General features: G+C 43.2%; 1 long non-coding RNA gene across 1 annotated transcript in view; it reads right to left on the bottom strand.

The window, feature by feature from the left end:
* Positions 1-6,552, bottom strand: part of LOC141102566 (uncharacterized) — a 48,410-nt gene extending 41,858 nt beyond the window's left edge. The window contains exons 1-2 of the long non-coding RNA XR_012235151.1: positions 6,388-6,552; positions 3,876-3,955 (exon numbers count right to left, since the gene is read on the bottom strand). This is a non-coding gene — a long non-coding RNA (uncharacterized lncRNA). The remainder of the gene's footprint in view (positions 1-3,875; positions 3,956-6,387) is intronic.
* Between the last annotated feature and the right edge of the window lie 15,881 nt (positions 6,553-22,433).

A 22,433-nucleotide genomic window follows, 5' to 3' on the forward strand; every position in this document is an offset into this window, starting at 1 on the left:
ACTCCAAGCACTGAATCTCATTAATTTTATTAAACCATTCCCTCATCTTTGGCCTCTCTTTCCTTTGCCAATACTTAGGGATTAAGCTCTTAGCTGCATCAATAAGATGTGGCAAAAGTGTTCTGAGATATGTTTTAGTCGGCATATCACTCATGTGGAATAAACAGATCCAAGGGTCATTTGGGACGTCCAAGTTTGTTATCACTTTGATAAATTTTCTTACTTCGCCCCAAAACCTTTTCATTACCGGACATAGCCACCAGATATGGGCCATTGACCCCATCTCTGAGCAGCCCCTCCAACAAAATTGCGACTTATCCCTATGTATTTTATGCACCCGATCGGGGGTCAGGTACATTCTGGTCAGGCATTTAAAATTTAATTCTAGGAGTTTACTATTAACTGAAGTGGCTGAGACTCTTTTCAAGATCAGGGAGACTTCTGTATCTGTAAGATTTCTCCCTAACTCCTTTTCCCATTTCCCTATATAGTCCGGGGTTTCTAACCTTTCTAAATCAACTAGAACTTTATATATCCGGGAGAAACCCCCCCTCCCCTCTCTATCCACGCATATTTTTTCTAGTGGTGTTAAATTATCCACTGATCTTATTGGCTGTGGGAGTGAACCAACATAGTGTTTTAATTGGCTATAGCGCCAGGGGTTAATGACTAACATATATCTTTTGTCCTGCATCTCTTGGAATGAGCATATTCGACCCCTATGCATTATGTCTTTTAGTTGTATATTTTCTTCTAGTAACCATTTACCAAACCATTCCTCTTTCCCTGGTGCAAACTGTTCTAAATCTTTAAGTGGCATTAAGGGTGAGTTATACTCCCAGTGTTCCTTTCTGTGAAGGGTGTCCCATATCTTAAGTGCGTGTTTAGTGATTGCATGCGTTTCAGTGCTGTACTTTCTCTGTTGAGGCGAAATCCATATAATCTTATCCAGTTTAGTGTCACTAATTTTATTTTCTATTACTACCCATTGTTTTTCTATGTTTTTGACCCATTCAGTCACTCTGGCTATAGCGATAGCTTCGTAATATTTCCTTATATCTGGTGCTCCCCATCCCCCTTTACCTTTAGTATTAATCAATTGTGAGAATTTTAATCTAGGTGACTTTCCCCTCCAAATAAATTTTGAAAACATTAAGTGTAGCCTTCTGAGGTATGTATGTGGGAGTGTTATTGGTATCATTTGCATTTTATAAGTTATTTTCGGCAGTATAACCATTTTATATATGTTGATTCTTCCCGCCCAGGATAGTTGACCCAGATGAATTCTACTCAATTCAGCTTTTACCTCGTTTAACAGTGCTATAAAGTTCGCTTGGTATAGCGTTTCGGTTGATGTAGTGATTTTGACCCCCAGATAATTCAGTTCTTTTTTCCCCCACACAAAGGGGAAGTGTTTTTGGTAGGAGTGGTCACTCTCCTTGAAGTGGTTTATCTCAAGTGCTTCAGATTTAGTTGGGTTTACTTTGAAATTTGATAACTTTCCGTATTCTACTAGGTTAGCCATGATATTTGGTAGGGATATCCTTGGCTGGGTTATATACAGCAGGATGTCATCTGCAAAGGCGGCCAGTTTGTATTCCATATTCCCTATTACAACCCCACTAATATCCCTATTCTGTCTTATCCTTAATAGAAGGGGTTCTAACGTCAACAAGAAGAGCATGGGGGAGATTGGACACCCCTGCCTTGTACCATTGTACATGTCGATTGGGTCCGAGAAGGTCCCATTTATTTTCACTCTTGCCGATGGTCTTGAGTATAAGGCCCTAATCCATTTACACATCCTCTCCCCACAGCCTACCTCCTCGAGCGTACTCATCATGAAGTCCCAGTCTACTCTATCAAACGCTTTTTCAGCGTCTATGGATAGCAGTAGACCTGGGACTCCGCTCTTTTTGATTTCCTGGGCTACTAGGAGGGTTTTGATGCTGTTATCCCGTCCCTGTCTACCTCTAATAAACCCCACCTGGTCCGGATGTATGATCTTCTCTATTACCTGCTTCATTCTGCTCGCAATCACTTTTGCGAATAATTTAGTATCCACATTTAGCAGGGAAATAGGCCTATAGTTTGAACAAACTGTCGCATCCTTATCCTCTTTTTGAATAACCGTAATATTGGCTGCCAGGGCTTCTCTGCTCATTTCCCCCTTGTCTCCTATGTCGTTCATATAGGCACACAGTTTAGGGATTAGATAGTCTTGGTATTTTTTATAATAAAGCACTGTCAACCCATCCGGTCCTGGGCTCTTACCTACTTGTGTTTCTCTAATTGCCTTTCTAACTTCAATCTCTGTAATAGGGGACTCCAGTGTGGTATGCTCATTTTCCGATAATTTAGTCATTCCCACTTCACTTAGGTAATTTTTGATCTTCGCTTGTTTTTGTTCCCTCTCCTTAGTTGTTACATTTCTATTTATGGAATAAAGCTCACTGTAGAATTCTTGGAACGTCCTTGCAATATCTGGATCCCTATATTGGATCTCGTTTGTTCTAGATCTTATCTTGTCGATATATTTGTTATTTTTTTTTTTACTTAATATCTTTGCCGGGAGTCTACCAGGTCGGTTACTGCCTACATACCTTTCTTTTTTAACAAGGTTATACTTCTTCCTATTTTCCTGTTCAATTAACTGCCGTATAGCCTCCCTGCTCCTAAATAGTTTTGCCAGTGTTTCGTTATCCCCCTTTTTCTTATGATGTTGCTCTAATTTAATGATTTCCTCCTGAAGCACGCGAAAGGTCTCTCCCTGGCTTCTCTTTTTCTCTACCCCCGCCTTAATCATGATCCCTCTGAAATAGGCTTTATGGGCCTCCCAGACCATAGTTTCTGATGTTTCCTCAGCGGTATTAACTTTAAAGTAAAATTCTAGTTCTTCTTTAATAAGTTTGTCTATCTTTTCATCATGTAGGAGGTCCTCATTTAGTATCCAGCTACTGCTCCGTGTTTCATGCTTGCTTAATTTTATTTGTAGGCTAACCGGGGCGTGGTCCGAGAACGTCATTGGACCTATGCTTGTACCCTCAACCTCTTCCACATAGCGATGCTCCACGAAGAATAAGTCCAGCCTAGAGTATGTCGCGTGAACGGGGGATTAGAAGGTATAATCTCTTATGTTCTGATGTTGCATCCTCCATATATCTACCAGCTGCTGATGACGCAGTTTTTTCCTGAGTTTTTTCATCCACTTGCCTTCGGACCCCCGAGCACGCGACGTACTGTCTTTACCTGGCTCTAAACATATATTAAAGTCTCCTGCGATAATGGCCCTACCTCTCTTAAAGGTTTCAAACTTTGCCAAGATTCCCACTAGGAACCTTGCTTGGTTATTATTTGGGCAGTAGATATTTGCCAGGGAACATTCCATCCCTTTCAAGCTACCTCTTATGAACAAGAAGCGACCCTCCGGGTCAATTACTCTCTCCTCTATTGTGAACCCAACTCCCTTTGCAAAACCAATCGCCACTCCTTTTGCCCCTCTTATCGGGGAGTCTCCATAGATCCAGTACGGAAACTCGCTTGTAGCTATTCTCTTGCTTTTGCCTAGGTATAGGTGGGTCTCCTGAAGGAGGACCACCTCTGCTTTCAGGGATCTCAATTCTCCCATTATGTTCGCACATTTTATGGGATAGAGATACCAGCTACCCACGCTTAAAGCACTGCTATCAATTGGAAATGTTCCAAAGTGACTGCGCAGTGAGAAAAGGCTCAAACGATTGATTCAGAAAATAGTGCAAGGAGCAAAGTGATAGCCCTCAAGTGCAATAGCCCAGGGTGGCCAACTAGAATTCAGAAGCCAGATACCAATTAGTTACTTTTGGGTATTACATGCATTAGTTGCATATGTTGCTCACCCACTGCAGTATTCCAATGTGACCAATGAGGCATGGTTAGGCAAATCAAGGCATTCCTTGTGAAAAATCTTGTAGAGTCCCTAAGATGTAAAAAAAAAGATGGGATATAATTTGAGTCACCTGTGGCCACTCATAAATAAAAATATGTTACAGTTTTTGGGGACATATACCAATAAAGCATGAACATGTTGCATTCAACTCAATAGAAAAAGTGCTTCCTTTACATTGATTAGCTTTGAAGTTGAGGTTTTGCTGGAAACCAGGAACCCCATCCCAAACATAGCCCCTCCACCTTCTCGCTAACCCCCTAGTAATTACAAAAAAATCTCAAATACTTATGGTCCCAAGCCCACCTGAGTGTTTCTTAGCTTGAAGCTCAAAAATGCTCAACATTCAAAATCCTGTGCATTTCAATGGTGACTGTTCGCATATGAGCGCTCAGACACCTCTAGCTTGACACTTGACGATCCAAAAAGCAACATGAGCAACCTTGGAGGCAGATATGGGTGTTTTTAGTCCCATAGACTTGAGATAAAAACATCAAAAAATGCATGAATGAAGGGTTTATGCATGTTTTTGTGGGGGGTTTTAACCTGTAATGCTTTCCATTGGCTAAAACAGCTAAATACCAAACTATGACTGCTGCTGCAAGATTTCCCTCTCATGTAAGAAGGGACTCTGATGGGGACCCTGATATAAGTGGGGGAGTCTAATGGGTATGTCACATGTAAGCATTTTTTTCTTTTGTTCTAAATCATATTATGCTGATTTAAAAAAAACTGCCAGTAAAACTTGTTTGTTCAATTAGACTTGATGCATTCATTTATATAACAATTTTTTGGCCTGCAAATATTGGTAAAATATGTGACGTGGCCCTTGTACTGGAGACCCTGGTTTAAAAGAAGAAAGCCTGATGCTTCAATACACATGTAAATCGCTTTTAAATACATTTCAAATATGATTGTTTATGCATGTAAAAACTCTCATAAAAATACGCCTGGAAATTGTGCTGCTCAGGTGTAAATGCAGCCTACATGAATCTGTGGTCACACGATGCACGGAGTCCTGAGTCTTTTTAACACTGTAAAGTGGGAGAGCCCTTCTTTGGATGCCAACATTGCTGCCGGGTAACATGGACACTTTCCATTGGGTTAATTGACGAGGTATTTATAGGGTTCTGAAGGCTGCAGCGGCATGGTGACGTCATGATGATGGGTGACCAGACAGTGGCGGGCCCAGGCTGCAGTGTTAGATCTTTGGTTTTCACTCTCAGAATAGATGCCGTAGAGAGGCATGGGTTCGGGAAAGTAAAAAAGATTTTTTTCTTTTTTTTTGGTGAGAGATGAGTGAGGTTGTTTCAGATTTTGCCTGGAGATTAACCCTAAAGTGGAAGTTCAAGCAAAACCTAACGCTAAACCTGCTCTCTGCCACATTCTAAACTTAATCTAAATCTAAACATGTAAAGCAAAAAAATCACTATATTTAGCTATTCTGCAGCCAGTCCGGTCCGGTCCCAGCATCGGCTGTCAGCGGAGGCTTCAGTGTGAGGCAGGTGCAGGAGAGGCAGCCAACAACAGAATCCCAATAGTAAGTCTATGGGTGATTTCCTCTCCTACACACAGCTTCTGCCGCTGGAAACCGGACTGGATTGGTTGCAGAATAGGTAAGTACAGCGATTTTTTCTTTACAAGGTTAGATAGATTAGGTTTAGAATGTGGCAGAGAGCAGGCTTGGTGTTAGTTAAGTAAGTTTTGCCTGGACTTAAACTTTAAAGTAGAACTAGAGGCAAAACCTTTTTTTTACATTTTGTAAAGAGTAGGGGAGGGTCATAACCCCTGCCGGTTTATTATTGCCATTTTTGTCCCTTTGGGGGGATTTCCCTTCACTTCCTGTCCCATAGCCAAAACAGGAAGTGAGATTCCTGCAAATTAAGAGAATCCCTTAAGGACTCCCAGGTCCCCAGAACTAGTATCCTCAATGGAAGATTTCCCCTCTATTACTTTTCTGGGGATCAACCCAAATTTGGGATTTTCTTTTACTTTCACTTTAAATTTGAATGGTAAACATAACAAATAGAGAGCGCAAATCTCCCTAACCTTGGCACAGATAGTTATAAAAAACTGACAGGTGTTCTAATCTCTGTCCACTCTATCCAAATGAAAAAAACATTTTGCCTTTAGTTGTATCCTACATTCATATTATACAGCTAGTTGCACCAACTGCTAAATTTATGATGTTGCCAGTAACCTTATTTTTTTAATGGACCTGAACAAAAATCTAGGTCAATAGTTTTTTGCTATTTGCATTTCTTAAGGTAGTTTAAGAGCACAGAGTCATGTGACCAGTGGTTGCTGTGCTACCCAGAAACATTGTGAAACACTCAAGTTAAAGGTAAATCAAATGGACCTTCTAATGTTGGCACATATGGAATCCTCTTTAAATAAAATTACATTTTACTGAGTGATTCGGTTTGTTGTCTGGAGTTGTCCCGTAATGGCAAAGTCAATTTTACCTTGCAGGCGTTTTCTTGAAAATGATGGTCAGTGAAGCATGTGTGGTGTAAATCCACCCATCCCTCTCATTCCTGCAGACTGAGATAATGCCAATGAAATGAACATTTCTTTCTTCTGCCTGCAAGTCGAAGAACTGTTTGTGATCAGTCTGGGAATGACACCAATGAAACACAAATAAAGTAGCATTGTTATTGTGAACCTGGTTTAAAGAAAAATCCCCGGATATTTTTTTGTTCTTTTCATGAGTAATACAGTAAGTGAGAATTGTACGAATGAGTCAGATTGAGATGTGAGCTGTAAACAAATGCTAAAACCAAAACTTACATTCAAACAACCAACTTTCTGCATACCGACTGCCGTGAGCGGTAATCCTTTATTGAAACTTTTTAACAAATTATTTGATAGATTTGTAGATGAGATTAGGTGTAAGTTATCTTACCCTTATGTACTGTATGTACATGGGGGAAGCCATAGATGCGTATAACTAGGGTTGAGCAAAATTGAGAGCTTTAATTTGACCAAAATTTGGGCAAAATTTGTCCACCGAAATTCTCTCATTTTGAATAAATGCATTGCAGTCAACAGTACAGTAAAAATGAGGTGTATTTTGGGTTGTGTTCAAGAGTACAGTGTTCTTTAAGGGTTAGAGAAACACCTTGCAATTATCCTAGAGACCTAGACCAATAGCCTTATTATTTACATTCACAGAAAGAAAAAGAAAGACAGCAAACGTACTGAGGCCTATTCACACCAGGACACACTGCTCTGCAATGCATTCATTTTTGTGTTGAGGCGCCTTGCATTTTGGAAACCCATTCAACTATTCAATGTAACTTACCTCAATGCAAGAAAATCAAGAAACTATTCCAAAAAGGAATTCAAGGCTAACTCCACCTTTTACAAAAAATAATAATAAATGCACATATATTTGCAGGGAAAAAAAGTGCATTTATTTAATACAGATATAACATGTTGCATAAGGTCACATTAGCCTTTAAGGAAATAGACTAAACTACCCTAAATTTGCTAAAAATACCCTCTAAATAATGAAAACTGTATTTTCCCCCAAGTGATATAGCTTAAAGTGATATTAAAGGCTTGGCTTTAAAAAAATCAAATAAATAACAAACATGTTATACTTACCTGCTCTGTGCAGTTGGTTTTGCACAAAGCCGCCTTGATCCTCCTCTTCTGGGGTCCCCCGCTGGCGCTCCTGGCTCCTCCCTCCTGAGGAGTGCCCAGAGAGCAAGCAGCTTGCTCTTGGGGCACCCAAGCATTCACACAGGGCCGTGACTCGGCCCCACCCCCCCTTTCCACACTGGCTCACTGGCAGTGATTGACAGCAGTTGGAGCCAATGGGGCATAGAATGCATTAAGGTGAAAAAAAATTCTGTCTTTAGAACCACTTTAATAAGAGAAAATTAAGAATTTCAGTGTCTTGCCAATTTTTGCCAAAATCACTCTGCACATGCTTACTGATTACATACACAGGTTCTTCTTCCTGCTTGGCAGTGCTATGGTTCTGCTTTACTACACCTTCTCACAATGTAAGTTTATGAGTCATGTGGCTGATATCTTGTAACAAAGTTGTCAAGGGAGGCTGAGTGATTGCAAATTAAGAATTTGCTCCCTTTAGTAGCTACTAGCTAATCTACAAATCTTTATACAAACAAAATAATAAGAAATACGGAATATATATAAAATATATCGAAAATAAGCTATACTTTTACCTCATCAGTGCCCATTGATGTCTCATGATTGACAACAGATTGTATCCTAAGTAATAGTCTTGCCTAAGAGCACACACCAGAAGCTGGCTGCTTATTGAACAAGGAACCCTTTTTCGAAACTACTTTCAGCTATTACTGGGCCTGAGCCCCAGTCCAATCAGAGCACCTAAGGCCCCTTTCACACTTGTGCAACTTGTCCTGCGACTTGGGACTAGCATGACAATCCCATGATCCCATGATTTCCAATGAGTACCATTCATATCTGTGTGACTTCAAGTCACACCGACTTCAAAGTATTCCCTGTACTACTTTGGTCCTACTTTGATGCGAGTTGAGGTCCACAGACCTCAAGTTTACACAGGCATTTCCTGAAATAGCGGCCGCGAAATCGCAGTAAAATCGCTGCAAAATCACGTGACTTTTAAGTCGCGGTAGTGTGAAATGGGCCTTAGTGGAACTCATAGACTTCTAGGAGCACAGTTGGTGTCTGGCCCAGTGCTGTTGCATGGGGGATGGGATGGTCACCAGCTCTTTGCAAGCTCCAACTCCACCACTTGAAGGGATTTTCACCTGGAAATGGAGCTGGTAAAGTGAACCTTACGTTCACGTTAATGCATGCATGGTTGATTCAGTTAGTAAGTAGCATGATAGGGGGGATTTCCCTATCACTGTTTAAGTAGCAGTAATCCGAAACAGTAGGATATCTCTTTTCATTTCTGACTTATCAAGCAGAAACAATAAGATTAATGTGTAGCTACAAACAAAATCAAAATGTACATGTATTATGTAGTGTGTCGCTAGCATTAACATGGCAGTTTCTGTTTTTCCAATAGGGGCACAAGAGAGGCTGCTGAATGCACAGCTCTGTCTGCGTCAGCTCACATTACATTACTCAGTCAGTGAAAACAGGAATAAGGAGGGGTGAAAAAGCCCATGCAGACATGACAGCCTGCTCGCTCTTTCAGGCTGGAAAGCCTGTGTACATGCAGCCCATCTGTGTTAATGTAAGTCTTTGGCTGCAATACCCACTACATATATATATATATATATATATATATATATATATATATATATATATATATAATTTATTTATATATATATCCCCTCTGTCTGGAGACTACAGGCTGAGGGGCTCAGTCCTGAAGTGTTGGCCAATGGTCTTTGGTGCAGCCCAGGGTGTCCACCGGAAGAAAAAGAAGGAAGCGGGAGAACTCTTATGCCTCGTACACACGATCGGACATTCCGACAACAAAATCCATGGATTTTTTCCGACAGATGTTGGCTCAAACTTGTCTTGCATAAACACGGACACACAAAGTTGGTCGGAAATTCCGAACGTCAAGAACACGGTGACGTACAACACGTACGACGAGCCGAGAAAAATGAAGTTCAATAGCCAGTGCTGCTCTTCTGCTTGACGAGCATGCATGGCAATTTGTGCATCGGAATTGTGTACACACGATCGGAATTTACGCGAACAGATTTTGTTGTCGGAAAATTTGAGAATCAGATCTCAAATTTTGTGCGACGGAAATTCCGATGGAAACTGTCCGATGGAGCCTACACACTGTCGGAATTTCCGACAAAAGGCTCCCATCGAACAATTTCTGTCAGAAAATCCGACCATGTGTAATAGTGTAGTAAATTAGTTCAAAAAAGAATAATCGGCCCAAAAGTGGTTTGTAATAGGAAGAAAGAGAGGATCAGAAAATGACTTACATCTTTTGAGGCTGCGGTCACCCTACGAGTTGCTGCTGAATGCACAGCTCTGTGTGTGTCAGCTCACATTACATTACTCAGTCAACCAAAACCGGAAGAAGGAGGTAGGGTGAAAAAGCCCACGCAGACATGACAGCCAGCTCTCTCCCCTCTTTCAGTTTGGAAAGCCTGTGTACATACAGTCATCTGTGTTAATGTACATGCAGCCCATCTGAGTTAATGTAAGTCTTTGGCTGCAATACCCGCTACACATCCCCCCCACCAAATAACTTTTGGTCCTCCAAAGGAGGTAAAGAGTCTGTGACCTGTTACATGTTTTGTATATACACACACTGAGGGAAAAGCAAGTTAGTGTACACAGGAAAACAAGTTTGTATAAGAACCTGGTAGACTAACCTCCCACCAATTAGTATAGGAGGGGAGGTTGTCCTGCCTATTCAGATGAATTGGTATAGCCCAGCTAGATGTGCCAGGGGGTGAGTTGGGGTTGTCCTCCACCAAATCTGTGGTGGAAAAACCAGGCGCCCCAAGAGTCCTTTTTGAAGTGAAAACAGCTTCCTCAGAGCTTTCACCCAGAGTATCATAGGTCAGTCTTATAGGTGGGTGAATAGCTCTTCACTTTCTCTGTTCTTTAGGATCTGGAGTTACAGGCACACTGGTCTCTGCTTCATCCACAGCTTTTTCTTCTTCCTGCATATCAGCCTCAGCTTCTTCTTCATCAAAGGAAAGAGAATCCTTGGGGGCTGCAGCCGGCAGGGAAGATTGAGAGTCTTCCAGATCTTCCAGAGGCTTATTCTGAGGCACAAATTAATGAGCCTCTGGCCTGATAATCCCAATGTCTGTCAGCTTGGAAGGAAAAGAAGGGGTGGTAGTAGACTCTGGCGTTTGAGATGGCCACAACGATTAAATTCCCATCTCTTCATCTTCGCTGTCCTCATCGTCTACAGCAAGGGGTACAGACTGAGATCTAGTCACTGGTCGGGATCTCTGAGAGGCCGTGGGTGTGGACTGTGAATCTGGCTGTGTTGGCAAACAAACTGCTTCTGACAGAGGCAATAGATGGTTACGGTGCCAAGTCTTTAGTGGGCTTGTGCTCACCTCTGGCCGGATTTGATACAATAGGAGTCCTGGCAGCTGCTTGCAAATGACATAGGGCTGTGACTTCCAGCAGTCAGCCAACTTGTGCTTTCCAGGGACACCCAGATTCCTCAGCAGCACTCTGTCGCCTGGTTGCAAGTCCTGCACCCGTACCCTGAGGTCAAAGTTTCTTTTGTTCCTCTGTCCTCGGGCATCTGAAGCAGCTGGGCCTTGTCATAGGCAGTCTTCAGACTCTTCTGTAAGCGGTCCACATACCCTCTGTGGGAGGTTGTTGAGGTATGGTCTAAGGATGTGCCAAAGGCCAAGTCTACTGGCAGCTGGGCCTCCCATCCAAACATCAGACGATAGGGAGAATATCCTGTGGCATTGTTTGCGGTGCTGTTATAAGCATGCACAATAGTGGCTATATGCTTGCTCCAGTGCTGTTTTGTTCTGAATTCAAAGTCCCAAGCATATCCAGGAGGGTTCCTTTGAACCTCTCTGGCTGGGGATCCCCTTGAGGATGGTATGGGGTGGTTCTAGACTTCTTAATGCCTAACAGGTCTAAAAGTTTCTTGATGAGGCTGCTGTCAAAGTCTCTCCCTTGATCAGAGTGGATATGTTGGGGCAGGCCAGAGTGTGCAAAGAACTTCTCTAAGATATTGGCCACCGTGGATGCCTGTTGATCCATTGTGGGAAATGCCTGGGCATACCGAGTGAAGTGAGTGGTCAGTCACTACCAGGATATTTCCCTGTCCACTCAGATAAGGTTCCAAGCACAGAAAGTCAATTCACACCAGCTCCATGGGTCCCCAACTCTGAAGATGGCCCATTGGGGCAGCTTGGTGAGGCAGATTCTTCTGTTGAATGCACCCGATGCAGGAGTGGCGGTGACCCTCAACTTTAGTCCGCATGCAGGGCCAGTAGAATCGGTCCCTCACCAGGTGGAAAGTTCTTTCAGGTCCTAAGTGGCCATGACTGTCTCCCCGCCCCAAAGCGCCCACCCCCCATGTCATGCTGCCTGGTACGGTTCAGGAGGGGAGGCTGCGTGCATGGATAAGGGTCTGATATGGATTCTGGGGGGACCCCCACACCGTTTTTTTCGGCGTAGGGGGTTAGCTTTAAAATCCATACCAGACCTAAGGGCCTGGTATGGTATGCCCCTGGAGGGGAACCCATGCTGTTTTTTTTATTTAAGGGATATTATATATATATTTAAGGGATATATACTGTATATACTATATATATATATATAATGTCTCCAGACACAAGGGAGATAGATAGATCTATATATATATATATATATATATATATATATATATAGATATATATATATATATATAGATATATATATATATATATCTATATATATATATATATCTATATATATATATATATATATCTATATATATCTATATATATCTATATATATCTATATATATATATAGATAGATCTATCTATCTATCTATCTATCTATCTATCTATCTATCTATCTATCTATCTATCTATCTATCTATCTATCTATCTATCTATCTATCTATCTATCTATCTATATATATATATATATATATATATATATCTATCTATCCCTTGTGTCTGGAGACTCTTGTATCTTTGTAGGTAAATCCTACCATAGAAACGACTGTGGGTGCAGAGTTTGGGGAATTTGAAGACCCCCCTCCTGGGTTCTCTGCCGGGTATGAAATATGTACAGTGTGTTCAAAAAGAGTCTGCAAAAAAAGCAGTGGTTCAATTGGCAGAGGCACCCATTTGTTTTGTTAGATGCAGTGCGCTGATGTCAGCAATTCTGGTTGCATGCCTAAAACAATGGCCTCTCTCCCAGTCCAGTCGATGTTGTTAGCATGTGTGAGATGGCCTCAGCCTTATACCACTCCACAAGGCACGCCCTCTGACGTGTTTCGTCCCACACACAGGGCTTAGTCATAAAGGTCTGGTTGCATGCCCAGGGTCATTACTGCTGGCTTTTCATTGGAATGTTAGGCCAACTGGTAGATCTATATATAGAGCAGACAGGATGCTGCTTTTCATTTTTATGACAATATTCAATACAATTAATTTTATGCAATTGGTGACAAAGGGGTAGAACTAATTCCAAGGGAAGAAATTAAAACTAGAATAACATGATCCCTAAAAAACATTATTAGTGACACAAAGATTGTTGACTCTCTTGCTTGGTAGCAAAAACTAGTACTAAACATAATCAATAGAACTGCTCACATTTTCCTAAAATATTTCCTCTGTACAGTATGTATTATATTTGATTTCTCCTCTTTACATTGCTCATAAAGACTGTTAACTGTCACTTAAAATTTCCCATGAATGATGAATTAACCCGTTTCAGCATAGGTGTGTGCAGCCAATTGCACCCCAAAGCTCAAACACATATATGTTTGTGTGCATGTGTATATATACTGACGGTGTCAGTCAGGGCTGTGTTTTGGCCTAGGCCGACAAGGCCTAGGCCTAGGGCGGCACTTTGCGGGGGGCGGCAAAATAGGCCGCCCCCCCCGCATGAGAGAAAGTCCCCCCACCCGTCTGACTGATTCCCGGCTCCCGCTGCCGGTTCCCGCTGCCGCCTCCCACACACTTGCAGCCCACGGCGGCCGGCTTTCTGTAGCGGCGCCGCGGTGTATGGGCGTGCTTGGCAGAGGGTGGGGGCGTGTATCTCACGCCCCCTACTCTCTGACAAGCACGCCCATACACCGCGGCGCCGCTACAGAAAGCCGGCCGCCGTGGGCTGCAAGTGTGCGGGAGGCGGCAGCGGGAGCCGGGAATCAGTCAGACCGGTGGGGGGGCTTTCTCTCATGCGGGGGGGCGGCGTGTGTCACTCGCGCCCCCCATATGCAACAGGTGACAGGTGGAGCCTTAAGCTCCACCTACCCTCCCCTGCACTGCTTTCCTGCAGTGAATCTTCTCCTCGGCCCTGGGGCTGTGACGTCAGGAGGAGAGAGAGGAGCACGAGGGAAACCCCCAGGACAGCAGGTACAGTGATTTAATAAAGTATATCAGTGTTATGGGCACTGGCAGCGTTCGATGGGCACAGTGGCAGCGTTCGATGGGCACAGTGGCAGCGTTCGATGGGCACAGTGGCTGCGTTTGAGGGCACAGTGGCTGCGTTTGATGGGCACAGTGGCTACGTTTGATGGGCACAGTGGCTACGTTTGATGGCACAGTGGCTACGTTTGATGGCACAGTGGCTGCGTTTGATGGCACAGTGGCTGCGTTTGATGGCACAGTGGCTACGTTTGATGGCACAGTGGCTACGTTTGATGGCACAGTGGCTGCGTTTGATGGGGCACAGTGGCTGCGTTTGATGGGGCACAGTGGCTGCGTTTGGTGGGGCACAGTGGCTGCGTTTGATGGGGCACAGTGGCTGCGTTTGATGGGCACAGTGGCTGCGTTTGATGGGCACAGTGGCTGCGTTTGATGGGCACAGTGGCTGCGTTTGATGGGCACAGTGACTGCGTTTGATGGGCACAGTGACTGCGTTTGATGGGGCACAGTGAGACCCCCCCGTGATAGCATTAAAACTCAGCAGCTAAAAATACTGTAGCTGCTGACTTTTAATATTAGGACACTTACCTGTCCAGGGATCCAGCGATGTCGACACCTCAGCCGATTTTCGGATTGGCTCTCGGGTTTTGCCACTATCATTCATGGTAAGGGAAACCGACCGGTTCCCTACTGCACATGTGCGAAGCGTGTTGCACTTTCTGAATGGCCAAGCGGAGGAAGGAGGAGGGGGGCAAACTTCAGAGGGGACAGCGCAGTCTCCCGGAAGTGGGGAAGGGTACCTGTCAGAAACAGGTACCCGTTCCCCCCTGAAAGGTGCCAAATGAGCCTAAAGAGGAAGGGGTGTTGTTTACAGATGATAGGGTGGGTCTTAAACAGGAAGGGGTGTGGCCTCGGCAGGATGGGGTGGGTCGTATTTAAATTAGGGGGGTGCATGCGTTTAGTCAGGCCTAGGGCAGCACAAAACCTAAATACACCACTGGTGTCAGTAGAGCAGTGGATGGTATCAGTAGTTTTTATTTTTCTAAAATTTAAGGAGCCATGTCAGAGGTTTCTTTCCTCTGTGGTCAATGAATTTTGTGATTACCCCTCTATATCTATATGTGAAGCCTGCCACGGACTTGATCTTCACGTTTATTCACTTCTGTATCTGCAATTTACTGTTTGGCTATCACTATTGCAGGTATATCAGTTTATATACAGATGTGTCATTATTTAGAATTTTGACAGAAGCGCCGCTTGGATACAACGTTCTTTTACGTTTGAGGTTTTAACTGTGACAGATCATTTTTATCATATATACCTTTCAGATGTAGACTTCCCGTTCTGACTGAAACATATAGAGACCAACTTGACTCTCCCATTACTCTCAAGGAGGTACACCAGGCCATCTCCTCACTCCAGGCCAGGAAAACACCAGGCCCAGATGAGTTCTCCACTGAATTTTACGGAATGTATGCCGAGGAACTGGCCCCCAAATTTCACTCCATGCTCCTGACCTCATTTACGGATGGGACTTAGCTGCAGAGGGGGATACGGGTGTGGTGGCTGCGCTTCATGCCGAAAAGGCATTCGACTCTGTCGAATGGCTTTTCCTATATGAGTTACTGGAACGTTTTGGATTTGGGCCCAGGTTTATTTCCTGAATTCAACTTCTCTACAGGGATCTGACTGCCCGGATACGGGTTAATGGACTGTTGCCCCCCCCCTTTAGTCTGCATAGGGGTACCAGGCAGGGTTGTCCCCTGTCCCCGGGACTCTTTGCCCTGGCAAATGAGCCAATGGCAATCCTCCTACGCCAAAATCAACAGGTCAAGGGAATACAGGTTGGAGTGCTTCAGGAAAAAATCTCGCTATACGCGGATGACACCCTTCTGTACTTGGCCGATGCAGGAGCTTCCCTGAGCTCTGCACTTGAGATAATAGATCAATTTGGCAGATACTCTGGGGTTCGCATCAACTGGGATAAGTCAGTCCTTTTTTCCCTTAACCGTTCGAGCCCCAGGGTGGCTACCAACACGCCACTCTAATAAGTAGAGGAATTTAAATATCTAGGGGTAATTGTCAGAGAGTCCCCTCAAGCCTACATGGATGGTAACCTCTCCCCCCTCCTGACCCAATTTGGCAAGAAATGCCAACTTTGGAGGACCCTGCCGCTGTCTCCGGTGGGCAAAGTGAATTTGGTAAAAATGGTCTATCTCCCCAAATCCACATACTTTTTCAGGAACACTCTGTGCCTCATTCCCAAATCCTTTTTTCAAAAATTGGACTCCATTGTTTCCACTGTCTGAGCTGGGAAAGCTCCGAGACTGGCGAGGAAGACGCTCCAGCTCCCCCTGTCCCAGGGGGGGACTGGCGTTGCCACATTTCCAGCTCTACTTTTGGGCGGCAGTCTTGGTAACTGTCTGGTGGTGGTTTGACCAGCCCAGGCAGAACCTTGCGGTGACCCTTGAGGCAACCATCCTGGGATCCTTTGCAGCGTTATCTAACTTACCCTAACTTACCCTACAGATTACCCTACAGATCCCCAAATAATGATTTTAATGCCCACAATCATTCAGATATGGCAAAAGGCAAGAGCTATTTATAAGTCGGATTCGGTCATCTCCCCCCCATATGCCCCTGTGGGGTAATCCCCTGCTATCACACTTCTATGGGCTTCTGGACCCTCAGTTGTGGGCAGTCAGGGGGATAGTAACTATTCAACATATCTACAATGATTGATCCTCCTCCTCCTTTGAAACATTGAAAACTAAACATAATATCCCTGCTTCCATGAAGCTCAGGTACTATCAACTAAAACATGCGGTACAAGCCCAGTTCCCTGGCCCCCTGACCCTTCAGGCTGATGCAGTTGAACGACTGCTCATTGCTAACGTCATGGACAAACCCCTGTCCTCCCTCTACTTCTACCTTTCAATTGCACATATGACATCCCTGACTAAGGTTTTTAATAAATGGAAGACTGACATCCCAGAGCTGACAGATGATAGCTGGGATATAGTGTCTGACTCTAACACAAAAATGATTTCAGCAAGGGATCGCTTCATTCAAACTAAGTTCCTACATAGGGCATATTATACCCCGTGAGGTTAGCCAGTATATATCCAGGAACGAGTGCTCACTGCTCCAGATGTGGTGTGTCTCCCGGTACCTTTTTTACATGGTATGGTCGTGCCCCGTGCTACGTTCATACTGGGAGGGAGTGATGGAAGTCCTGGGCACGTTTGGGGACTGGTCCCTTAGGTTGGACCCTGCCTTAGCACTACTAGGCAATATGGAAAACATTGAAGCATCCAGACACGACAAACTGTTCCTGTTCTATGCTCTATACTATGCCAGACGGGAGATTCTTCACAGGTGGAAGCAGCCCACCCCCCCCATGCAACATATGTGGACGACCGCAATAAACTCTGTCCTACCTTTGTACAAGCTGACATATGAGAGTAGAAATTGCCCTAAAATATTTGATAAGGTCTGGTCTCAATGGGTTGATGCACATGGATAGGAGACCCGGGGCAACTGGTAATCCCCGGTGCTCTGATTCCCTCCTATAGTGTCTTATGGCAGCAGCTAGCAATGTTATTCTGATATGGAATTTATACAACCCCTTCTCTCCCCTCCACTCCCCCCCTTCCCCCCACTCTTCTCCCCCTTCCTAAATCCCCCCCCCCTACTATGATCTGCAATGCTACTAGAAATGTGACTGCTAAAATGCTTACACTGTTAGACGTCATTATATGCCTGGATGAATAACGGCTGGCTGTAACTATATTGTCAACTCAGACCTTGTGACTTACTGTATACACCTGATGTTCATATACTGTGTCATTGTCATGATATAGATTTTTTAAAATAAAAAACCATTTACTGTTAAAAAAACTCGGATCGAGGCTTGGAATGTTTGGAGCGCCATTTTGCCAAACAGGAAGTGCCATGTTTTCATGTCAGAAGCACAGATTGCAATCACAGGTGGACATTTACAGGATTGGGGGTCTTATATCCTATATAAATGAGTGGCTACAGCAGGCTCATACCCCAGATGATGTCTCCTTAGACAAAACGCGTCGGGACGAGCCCTGCGGATGCCATTGCGTTGGTCATATTGTACATTTTAAGTGCTTTATACACCTACTAAATGTGGGTGTTCCCTATTTTTATAAACGTATTACATTTTTTACTGGTTCACACTATGTGGAGTTTTTTTCTCCCTTTTTGGCTATATTGTTTGACTGCATGAGAGGATCCAGTACATCACGGTGGCCCCTTCCAAGGGTTGCTGTTTTGTGTTGATCCCTGGACGGATGAACCACCTTCCACTCTGATCCTGACTACAAGCGTAGATGTTCCATGCATTGGTGTTTTACACCACAAGCCCTACTGACTCATTCTGCATAAACCCATTTGAGTCCTCTTACTCTGGTAAGCCTTTTCACAACCGGTGGTGGTTCTACTGCTGTTTTTTCACCTAAACTGTCAGGGCTGGCTCAGCCCTTCCTTTTCTGAGCTGGCCGCTCAGCTGTCGGCTAATTGCCAGCTCTCATCTCTCTCCACAGTTAACCAGCTGTTGTGGATCTGCTCCTCAGTCCCGCCTACTTAAAGATCTCCAGCTTACTTCATTTCTGCCTTCGCCTTGGTCACATCACAAGAAACCATCTCCTGCGTTTCTGTTTAAAGACTGGCTTTGCTGACATCCCTTCTGGCTCCTTATCCTGCTTGCTGTTCCTCTACTTGGATCCCTGACTTCTGGCCTGACTGATTACCCAATCTGGTTACTGAACTCTGGCTTGGCTGATTACCAGATCCGGTTACTGGACTCTGGCTATGCTTTGACTAAGCTTACACTATTTACACTATTTATTTTTTATTTTTTATTAATAAACAAGTGTGATTTTACTGTACTTCTGTCTCGGTCTGGTTCATGGTTTCTGACATAAACATTGATGTCACATGGAAATGTCTCTCATGGTTTATAAGTTACTTTCTCCCCACTATTTTTTATGGACTTTTTGTCAGGAAGATCCTGCCATTAACAGTCAACAAAAAAGAACCTAGTGCACGAGGCTCGGTATAACCGATCAGGATTTTAACCACTTGAGCCCCGGACCATTATGCTGCCTAAGGACCAGAGGTCTTTTTCCAATTTGGCACTGCGTCGCTTTAACTGCTAATTGCGCGGTTATGCAATGCTGTACCCAAACGAAATTTGCGTCCTTTTCTTCCCACAAACAGAGCTTTCTTTTGATGGTATTTGATCACCTCTGCAGTTTTTATTTTTTGCGCTATAAACGGAAAAAGACCGAAAATTTTGAAAAAAAATGATATTTTCTACTTTTTGTTATAAAAAAAATCCAATAAACTCAATTTTAGTCATACATTTAGGCCAAAATGTATTCGGCCACATGTCTTTGGTAAAAAAAATGTCAATAAGCGTATATTTATTGGTTTGCGCAAAAGTTATAGCGTCTACAAACTAGGGTACATTTTCTGGAATTTACACAGCTTTTAGTTTATGACTGCCTATGTCATTTCTTGAGGTGCTAAAATGGCAGGGCAGTACAAAACCCCCCCAAATGACCCCATTTTGGAAAGTAGACACCCCAAGGAAATTGCTGATAGGCATGTTGAACCCATTGAATATTTATTTTTTTTGTCCCAAGTGATTGAATAATGACAAAAAAAAAAAAAAAAAAAAATATTTACAAAAAGTTGTCACTAAATGATATATTGCTCACACAGGCCATGGGCCTATGTGGAATTGCACCCCAAAATATATTCAGCTACTTCTCCTGAGTACGGGGATACCACATGTGTGGGACTTTTTGGGAGCCTAGCCGCGTATGGGACCCCGAAAACCAATCACCGCCTTCAGGATTTCTAAGGGTGTAACTTTTTGATTTCACTCTTCACTGCCTATCACAGTTTCGGAGGCCATGGAATGCCCAGGTGGCACAACCCCCCCCCAAATGACCCCATTTTGGAAAGTAGACACCCCAAGCTATTTGCTGAGAGGCATATTGAGTCCATGGAATATTTTATATTTTGACACAAGTTGCGGGAAAGTGACACTTTTTTTTTTTTTTGCACAAAGTTGTCACTAAATGATATATTGCTCACACAGGCCATGGGCATATGTGGAATTGCACCCCAAAATACATTCTGCTGCTTCTCCTGAGTATGGGGATACCACATGTGTGGGACTTTTTGGGAGCCTAGCCGCGTACGGGGCCCCGAAAACCAATCACCGCCTTCAGCGTTTTTAAGGGCGTGAATTTTTGATTTTACTCTTCACTGCCTATCACCGTTTCGGAGGCCATGGAATGCCCAGGTGGCACAAAACCCCCCCAAATGACCCCATTTTGGAAAGTAGACACCCCAAGCTATTTGCTGAGAGGCATGGTGAGTATTTTGCAGCTCTCATTTGTTTTTGAAAATGAAGAAAGACAAGAAAAAACTTTTTTTTTTTTTCTTTTTTCAAATTTCAAAACTTTGTGACAAAAAGTGAGGTCTGCAAAATACTCACTATACCTCTCAGCAAATAGCTTGGGGTGTCTACTTTCCAAAATGGGGTCATTTGGGGGGGGGGTTTGTGCCACCTGGGCATTCCATGGCCTCCGAAACTGTGATAGGCAGTGAAGAGTGAAATCAAAAATTCACGCCCTTAGAAAGCCTGAAGGCGGTGCTTGGTTTTCGGGGTCCCGTACGCGGCTAGGCTCCCAAAAAGTCTCACACATGTGGTATCCCCGTACTCAGGAGAAGCAGCAGAATGTATTTTGGGGTGTAATTTCACATATTCCCATGGCATGTTTGAGCAATATATCATTTAGTGACAACTTTGTGCAAAAAAAAAAAAAAAATTTGTCTCTTTCCCGCAACTTGTGTCGCAATATAAAATATTCCATGGACTCGTCATGCCTCTCAGCAAATAGCTTGGGGTGTCTACTTTCCAAAATGGGGTCATTTGGGGGGGTTTTGAACTGTCCTGGCATTTTATGCACAACATTTAGAAGCTTATGTCACACATTACCCACTCTTCTAACCACTTGAAGACAAAGCCCTTTCTGACACTTATTTTTTACATGAAAAAGTTTTTTTTTTTTGCAAGAAAATTACTTTGAACCCCCAAACATTATATATTTTTTTAAAGCAAATGCCCTACAGATTAAAATGGTGGGTGTTTCATTTTTTTTTTCCACACAGTATTTGCGCAGCGATTTTTCAAACGCATTTTTTGGGGAAAAAACACACTTTTTTAAATTTTAATGCACTAAAACACACTATATTGCCCAAATGTTTGATGAAATAAAAAAGATGATCTTAGGCCGAGTACATGGATACCAAACTTGACATGCTTTACAATTGCGCACAAACGTGCAGTGGCAACAAAATAAATACATTTTTAAAAGCCTTTAAAAGCCTTTACAGGTTACCACTTTAGATTTGCAGAGGAGGTCTACTGCAAAAATTACTGCCCTCGATCTGACCTTCACGGCGATACCTCACATGCATGGTGCAATTGCTGTTTACGTTTGACGACAGACCGCCGCTTGTGTTCGCCTTAGCGCAAGAGCAGGGGGCGACAGGGGTGCTTTTTTTTTTTTTTTTTTTTTTTCTTTATTATTTTTTTGCTTTTTTATCTTATTTTTAAACTGTTCCTTTCATTTTTTTTTTTTAAATCATTTTTATTGTTATCTTGGGGAATGTAAATATCCCCTATGATAGCAATAGGTAGTGACAGGTACTCTTTTTTGAAAAAATTGGGGTCTATTAGACCCTAGATCTCTCCTCTTCCCTCAAAGCATCTGATGACACCAAGATCGGTGTGATAAAATGCTTCCCCAATTTCCCAATGGCGCTATTTACATCCGGCGAAATCTAAGTCATAAAATGCTCGTAGCTTCCGTTTTCTTAGGCCATAGAGATGTTTGGAGCCACTCTTGTCTCTGATCAGCTCTATGGTCAGCTGGCTGAATCACCGGCTGCATTCTCAGGTTCCCTGTTGAGACAGGAGAGCCAGAGAAAAACACGGAAGACGGTGGGGGGGGCATTCCCTCCCACGGCTTGTAAAGGCAGTCTAGAGGCTAATTAGCCGCTAGGATTGCTTTTACATGAAAGCCGACTGCTGGCTGAAAAGAATGATACCAAGATGATACCTAAACCTGCAGGCATCATTCTGGTATAACCACTCAAAGTTGTGAATGGCGTACCTGAAGACAAAAAAATGGTTAACAATAAAGCACAGTAAACAGTAAAGTATAAATAATTACATACCTGAAAAACAAACATGATAAAACATAATAACAATAACAATAAAACACTGCAGAATAGAATACAGTAAAAAAAGAGCAGAACAATAGAGAGAGAGAATAGAGAGAGAGAACAATAAAACGACAACTATTTTTTTTTATTTTATATATATATTTTTTTTTTTACTCTTTTTTTGTAACTAACTTTTATAACTGTAACGGTTCCAGGTTCGGGTCTC

This window comes from Aquarana catesbeiana, linkage group LG07, assembly GCF_042186555.1.
Source record: "Aquarana catesbeiana isolate 2022-GZ linkage group LG07, ASM4218655v1, whole genome shotgun sequence".
In the NCBI taxonomy this organism is placed as follows: Eukaryota; Metazoa; Chordata; class Amphibia; order Anura; family Ranidae; genus Aquarana; species Aquarana catesbeiana.